Here is a 7,318-nt window from a genome sequence, read left to right as displayed (position 1 = left end):
TATATCAGCAGTTCTAAAATGAATTGGGCCATAAGAAAAGCTAACACCCCCCCCGCCCCCCGAAATAAAGCAAATGCTGGTACTTTCTATTCATTGGTAAGCAGACAATCTAATAGCCATGTATCAAGATAGTAATTAAGGTGCCAAAACAAACTTGTCTGTGAGTTTGTCCTAATGTGTTGCATTAATAATTAGCTCTAAATTATGCCTTTAGACATTGACTAGCCTTTGCCTTAATAATCATGTGTTTAAGTGTAATGTGTTCGTAGACGTTTGCATTTGGTAGGAAATACCCAGTACTGATATCCCAGCTTACCCTAATACACATTTTATTTCAGAAAGACACACAGGATGGAACATTTTTATTTTTGAATTGATCAGCTATAGTCAGATAAAGAGGTTTTAGTGCACAGGGCCCCATATTTCAGCAGAAATTTCACAAAGATGTTTAACAAGTCCATGCAATCAGAACTTTACTACAAAGCTGCTGCTACTCTGTTCTGAACTTTGGTAGGGAAGCATCTTTCTTTTTCTCTAGACTAACTGTTCCTAAACAGTAGCCCACAGACTGCTCATGTGGTGTTGCTTTCCTCATTTCTCGATGCTATTCCTTCTAAAAGAAGCTTAAAATAAATTCATTATTTTTGTAACGTTATCTTTACATATTAGAAATCCCTGTCATTTGTACAGAGAATTTTCCATTCAGTGATCTCTATTAATGTGGTCCACTCTACGAACAAAAGTTTTAAAACCAGTTTCAAATATGGCCTAACCCCCTGGATGCCAAATATTACCATGTGTAAGCTGTTTCATGAATCAAAACCAAAGTGAAATGAGCTGGTGATCTCAGTCTGTTTCTTTGGTGAAGGGCCTAACCAGGACACCTCACTCAGGCCTTGGCTGATGGGTTAATGGAGATCATCTGATCTGCAGCAGTGTTTGGGACTGAGATACATTGATGGCAGTGTGAGGAAGCTTGTGTGGTTGGTGCCTATTCTATGGAGAAAGGGTGTGTTTCAGTTCATAGCCCTGTCAATGCCACTTACGTTGTAGACGCACTAATTTCATTTTTAAAGACAGATTATTTTATAAAAGTCCAAATAAAAATGGTGTATTCTAAAATATGTAGTGTGTGTAAGCTATTTGGTATCGGCAATGTGTGTTTGTACAGCATCTGGCATACTGGAACTATGCTATTGACAGGCCTAGAAGGTACAACTGTAATATCAATCCATATGAAATCAACCTGAAATATTTTAACATTCTAAATATACAATGGTGTAAATTGTAAATACCTAAGGGACGGCACTGTCATAGGCGGCAAGTTATATGTGCCCGTGCTCCACCAATATTCAGGAACATGGACCCAGCTCCACCAGTGTTTGGGCTTATATTTTCAGAGCCGTACCGTCCATAGGATGGACTGGGGCAACCGCTGCGGGCCCATGCTTTGGGGGGCCCTGCGCTTCAGGGGGATGTGGGGTTCAGGGAGCCCTGGAGGGTTAGCGGGGGCCTGGCACCGGCAGCAGCCAGAGACCCATCCCCAGCCTACGCAGCTCTGCCAAACCTCTTCCTGCCCCTTCTCTACCCCGCCCCCGCCCCAACACACTTCTTTCTGGCTTCCTCCCCCGAGCGACACCGGGCGCTGGCGGGATGGAGCGGAGAGAAGCGGGGTGAGCTGGGGCTGGGTCACTTGCTGCTAAGCCCCCAGGCTGCCCTGGACCCTGTATCCCCCTGAAGCACGGAACCCCTCAAAGCGTGGGGCCCGGGGCGGTTGCCCCAGGCCGTCCTATGGATGGATGGCTCTGCTTGGACCCCTTCTGGGCACCACCAAAAATTATACAAACCAGGTGCCCCTGTGCATAGGCTATTACACTGAAAAATAAGTATTTACTCGTTGGAAAGGTTTCCCTTTTTCCTAAAGCGAATCTGCTAGTTTGAGCCGGCTTTTAAATTACTCTGCCAGGCTTCCAGGTGAACAACTAAAGATGCCCTTCCCTCCCGTGTGCATAGGGCAAGACTCCCGTTCAGGAGGCCGCTGCCCCCAAGGCCTCGCGTCCCTTTAGTGCAAGCCTCATGCCATGCCGCTGAGTGGTCTTATGAGCGGGGCCTCAGCCAGGGGCTGAACCGCAGCCCTTGAAGGCAGGCCAAGCAGCAGCCCTCCCTGGCAGGGTGGCGGGTGCTCTAACACCACCATGCACCCGCGCTAGGTCGAGCTAGAGAGAGCGCCCCCCGGCCCCGGGGGTCAGCCTCTGCGCAGTATGCTCTGTGCTTTGCCCGCCATTTTGGCTCAAAGGCGCCTTCGCAGGGGGCCAGGGCGCCTCAGGCGCGCCCGTCCGCCCGCTCCCCCGGGCGCTGCGCAGGCTCCAAGCGAGGCCCAGGCGCGTGCTGGGAGCGGCCGCTCACTCGGCGCCCAGCTCCTCCCGCCGCTTTGCGAGAATGACCAATCAGAAGATAGAGCCGTTCTCCTGCCAGCCAATGGGGGTGGGTCGCGCCGTGCGCTCCCGGAGCGAGGCTGTGAAGAACCGGCGGCCGCGCGGCGACGGGATCGTTAAGTTGGACGTTTGAGGCAAGCGAGGCCGCTCGTCTCGTGGGGGTCAGCGCATTGCCCCTCCCCCAGGTCTGTGAACGCGCCATTCGGTGCCTGTCCCCTGCTCCCCCCCTCGAGCGCCCCTCCTCGGGTGTGGGCCCTTCAGCGCCTGTCCCCCCCCTTCCCCCAGAGCGGCCCTCGGTGCCTGTCCTCTCCCCCCCCCCCCCCCGAGCGCCCCTCCTCGGGTGCGGGCCCTTCAGCGCCTGTCCCCCCCCTTCCCCCAGAGCGGCCCTCGGTGCCTGTCCTCTCCTCTCCTCTTCCCCCCCCCCCCGAGCGCCCCTCCTCGGGTGTGGGCCCTTCGGCGCCTGTCCGCCCCCCCCTTCCCTCAGAGCGCCCCTCGGTGCCTGTTCTCTCCTCTCCTCCCCCCCCTCCCTGAGCGCCCCTCCTCGGGTGTGGGCCCTTCAGCGCCTGTCCCCCCCCCTTCCCTCAGAGCGCCCCTCGGTGCCTCTCCTCTCCTCTCCTCTCCTCTCCTCCCCCCCCCCGAGCGCCCCTCCTCGGGTGTGGGCCCTTCAGCGCCTGTCCCCCCCCTTCCCCCAGAGCGGCCCTCGGTACCTGTTCTCTCCTCTCCTCCCCCCCCCCGAGCGCCCCTCCTCGGGTGTGGGCCCTTCGGCGCCTGTCCGCCCCCTTCCCTCAGAGCGCCCCTCGGTGCCTGTCCTCTTCCCCCCCCCCCCCCCCCCGAGCGCCCCTCCTCAGGTGTGGGCCCTTCGGCGCCTGTCCCCCCCCTTCCCCCAGAGCGCACCTCGGTGCCTGTCCTCTTCCCCCCCCCCCCGAGCGCCCCTCCTCAGGTGTGGGCCCTTCAGCGCCTGTCCCCCCCCTTCCCCCAGAGCGCACCTCGGTGCCTGTCCTCTCCTCTCCTCTCCTCCCCCCCCCCCCGAGCGCCCCTCCTCGGGTGTGGGCCCTTCAGCGCCTGTCCCCCCCCTTCCCCCAGAGCGCACCTCGGTGCCTGTCCTCTCCTCTCCTCTCCTCCCCCCCCCCCCGAGCGCCCCTCCTCGGGTGCGAGCCCTTCGTCACCTATTCCCCCCCCTTCCCCCAGAGCGCCCCTCGGTGCCTGTTCTCTCCTCTCCTCCCCCCCCTCGAGCGCCCCTCCTCGGGTGTGGGCCCTTCAGCGCCTGTCCCCCACCCTCTCCCCCAGAGCGCACCTCGGTGCCTGTCCTCCCCCCCCCCCCCCGAGCGCCCCTCCTCGGGTGTGGGCCCTTCAGCGCCTGTCCCCCCCCTTCCCCCAGAGCGGCCCTCGGTGCCTGTCCTCTCCTCTCCTCCCCCCCCCCCGAGCGCCCCTCCTCGGGTGTGGGCCCTTCAGCGCCTGTCCCCCCCTTCCCTCAGAGCGCCCCTCGGTGCCTGTCCTCTCCCCCCCAAGCGCCCCTCCTCGGGTGTGGGCCCTTCAATGCCTGTCTCCCCCCACCCCCCCGTGCCCTGGCTGGTGTGCCCCCCAGCGCCTGTCCTGGGGCCTGTGCCCTCTGTCCTGGAGTGCCTGTTCTCGGGCCTGCTGCACTTGCTCCTTGGTCTGTGCTGGCCCCCTGGTGTGCCCCTCCCCCAGAGTACCCCTTCTGCCTCATGCGGCCTCCCCCTGTCTCTTCTTCCGCCGCTGCCTCCTGCCAGAAGTTGGGACTGGGCCACGGGAGGGTCACTCGGTGATGACCTGTTCTGTTCATTTTCTCTGGGGCCCCTAGCATTGGCCACTTTCGGAAGGGAGGATACTGGGCTAGGTGGTCTGACCGCTCTTATGTTCTCCCCCTGTTTATGCCCCCCCCATACCCACTCCTGCAACATGTGCTTCCAGGGGTAGGTTGCTTGTCTGCAAATCGGGAGAGTGGTGTTCAGTTCCCAGATCTGCGACTGGCTTCCTGTGTAACCTTGACAAGTCACAAACTCAGCAGGGTCTACTACACGATAGAGTTAGGTCAGCGTAAGGCAGCTTACATCAGCCTAACTGTAAACGTCTACACTGAGGGCTTGTTTTCACAACCAAGGAGATCGAAGCTGCTGCAGTCGATGCAGCAGGTGTTGATTTTACTAGTCTAGTGAAGACCCGATAAATGAATGGCAGAGCGCACTCCGGTACTCCAGCTCCCTAAGAAGAGCAAGGGAAGTCTGCCAGAGAGTGTCTCCTGTCAACACAGTGCAGTGAAGACACCCCGAAGTCAATCTACGCCGCATCGACTCCAGCTAGGTTATTCACATAGGTGGAGTAGTGTAAATTAGGTCAACTTACCCCAATAGTGAAGACAAGCCTTAAAATGTTACTCCCAACTATGTAATTCACTTACTACACCAAGTTAACTCCACCTTGGTCGATGTAGTTAGGTCGATACAGCGTAGACACTGTGTTGCTTACACTGACTATTGCTGTCTTTCAGAAGTGTCCCACAATGCCCCACACTGACAGTTAATTGGGTGCAAGCAGTCCTGGTGGGGATGAACCCCAGTGATACATGGAGCTTAGTTGGACATGCAAAAGCAATTTATTGTGGTGGCTGTAGGTTGATGTAACTTAGATTGACTTAATTTTGTAATGTAGACTTTCTTTGGGTGCCTTTCTTCCCAGTCTTTTCATTGGGGATAACAGCATTGCCTACCTTGGGGATACATACATTAAAGCTTCTGAGATGCTCAGGTACTCCCAAAAATGGGCTGTGTAAGACCTTAAGCTAGATAAATGCGCAACAGTGGCATTTTTGCCCCTCTCAGCACTCATAATGAATATCCTTTTATTTCAGTTAAATAATCTAATTTGGACCCGAAACCTAAGCAAGTTGCTGAGTGTGACTGGGCCCCCCGTTACAGTCAGTGGGGCTCCACACCTAATACATTTTTGGATTAAGGTCTAAATTACATTTCTTAATGAAATTAATAAATATGTTCCTGTATGTAAAATAATTGTTTTGAGACACATATTTGGAGAATCTCAATCTTCAAAATTAAATCTCTTTGGCGTTAATAACTGTTAAACAGCACTATGAAACACTAAACATTACGGTAACTAGGACATATTGAACAGCTTGTTGAAACAGCGGGGATGATGTGAATGTCATATGTAGAAAGCTGAGTGGACTGAATTTAGGAAGCATGAAGTAAGATGGGCACTTGTGATTTCTTTGATTATGTAGAAAAGTTGTGCATTGTATGCTTCAGATTAATTGCGGTTTTGTTGCTTGGGTTTTCAGCTTTTTGTTTGTTGAAGGGGGGGGGCGGTTTGCTGCACACATCAGAGCTATCCAGTGTCTTGTACATTACTCATTTAAAAAAAAAAAACTTCGGGAGTATTAAGAGATTTCTTTAAACATCTGGAAAACTTGCAGTTCTCTGGAAGTGCAGTGGGGGACTAAATGTATTGTTAAGCACATACATAGTATTTACGTATGTTAAAAAGGTTTCCATGTCAGAAGGAGAGACTTTCTGACAGTTGCCATTTAGATTTTCCCAAATATTCCAAATATCAGATTTTTCAAAACTTTTTGAGTTGCCTTTTCCCTGTGTTTTTCAGAAGGGCTTGATAGAAGGTCTTATATCTAAAGGCAACACTGTCCACAGCATAAAATATTGGAAATGGGTAGTTAGACCTTGATCCTGTGATTCACTCTACACAGGCAGACTGCTCCGCCCATGTGGAGCTTCACTGAAATCAGTTGGTCTGTCCACTCAACAAGTAGCAGGATCATGGCCTTAATATTGGTATGTTTGAAACACCAGTATGTTATGGGCACCACAGAACTTTTAATTCATAGGAGCAATTTAGCACATGGCAGGTGAAAGCATTGTAGATTTACATCCCCATTTACATTTACCATGCATGTAGTCTCCGTGTTAGGCATGTCCTAAGGCAGATTCTTCATCATGGATCTTTTCCTGTATTTTCAGATGTCTTTTTCCATCCTGAACCTCTGCAGTTGCTGCAACAAATGTATAGTCATCAAAGTAGCGAGCAGGGATCTAGCCTTCTGAGACTCAACAGCTGATGTTGCAGCACAGGTTTTCAGAGGATTAAGTAATAGAAAGACATTTCCCTCTTCCATTTTTACATTATCACTGCTATACTGGTAGCTCAGATTTAATTTAAGGCTTGGATTTTCATTTGAAATATATTCTAGTGTACGTTTGCATGTTCACATAATATTTGAACATATTAGTTTGCTAGTTATGTAGTGAGTTAGTAGAAAACACTGAAATTCAAAGTAATATTTTTTTTAAATCTCAGAGATAAATTCGCTTTTTTGTAGATCCCATTAATGCAGGATGAGAGATTTGCCTTCAAATCCTGCTTTTTTGTGTTAATCTTTTAAATTTGATTTTGCGTTACTGTCCTGAGGATGGGGGAAATGATTTATTTTCCATTCCTATGATTTTACTGTTTCCAGTGTGCTAGTCAGAAAAGCCTGAAGTATTAGAATTGGTAGATATTACCTACTAGTCCTTACCTGTAAATTTAACTAAGCCCTAAAATTAAGACATTAAAGTTGATGGACAAAATTTAACAGTTTTGTGAGTGGGTAATAAGTTGTACTCCTGTTTAAAATGCGCTGAATTGGGGCCATTATGTTCAAGGTGGCTGAGAAATGATTGCATTGGAAAACATAACACAGAATTTCATGACTTTCCATATTTAAAATCTCGACCATAACATTATGTTAATGAAGTTCTCTGAATTTATTGTGTAAATATTTCATATTGAAATGAGCTAATGGGTGGGCGATCAAACGGATTGAGCAGTATGAAGTTTGCTATTTGCCTTAT

The 7,318-nt window shown here is 51.2% G+C and overlaps 1 protein-coding gene across 1 annotated transcript in view; it reads left to right on the top strand.

Moving 5' to 3' along the window:
- Positions 1-2,542: 2,542 nt before the first annotated feature.
- RBM44 (RNA binding motif protein 44) overlaps positions 2,543-7,318 on the top strand; it is a 44,726-nt gene continuing 39,950 nt past the window's right edge. The window contains exon 1 of the mRNA XM_073306754.1: positions 2,543-2,620. The gene's annotated coding sequence lies outside the window, so the exon portion shown is untranslated. The remainder of the gene's footprint in view (positions 2,621-7,318) is intronic.

The sequence above is a fragment of the Lepidochelys kempii genome, chromosome 11, assembly GCF_965140265.1.
Source record: "Lepidochelys kempii isolate rLepKem1 chromosome 11, rLepKem1.hap2, whole genome shotgun sequence".
Taxonomy (NCBI): Eukaryota; Metazoa; Chordata; order Testudines; family Cheloniidae; genus Lepidochelys; species Lepidochelys kempii.
This window is presented reverse-complemented; position numbering and strand designations above follow the sequence as displayed.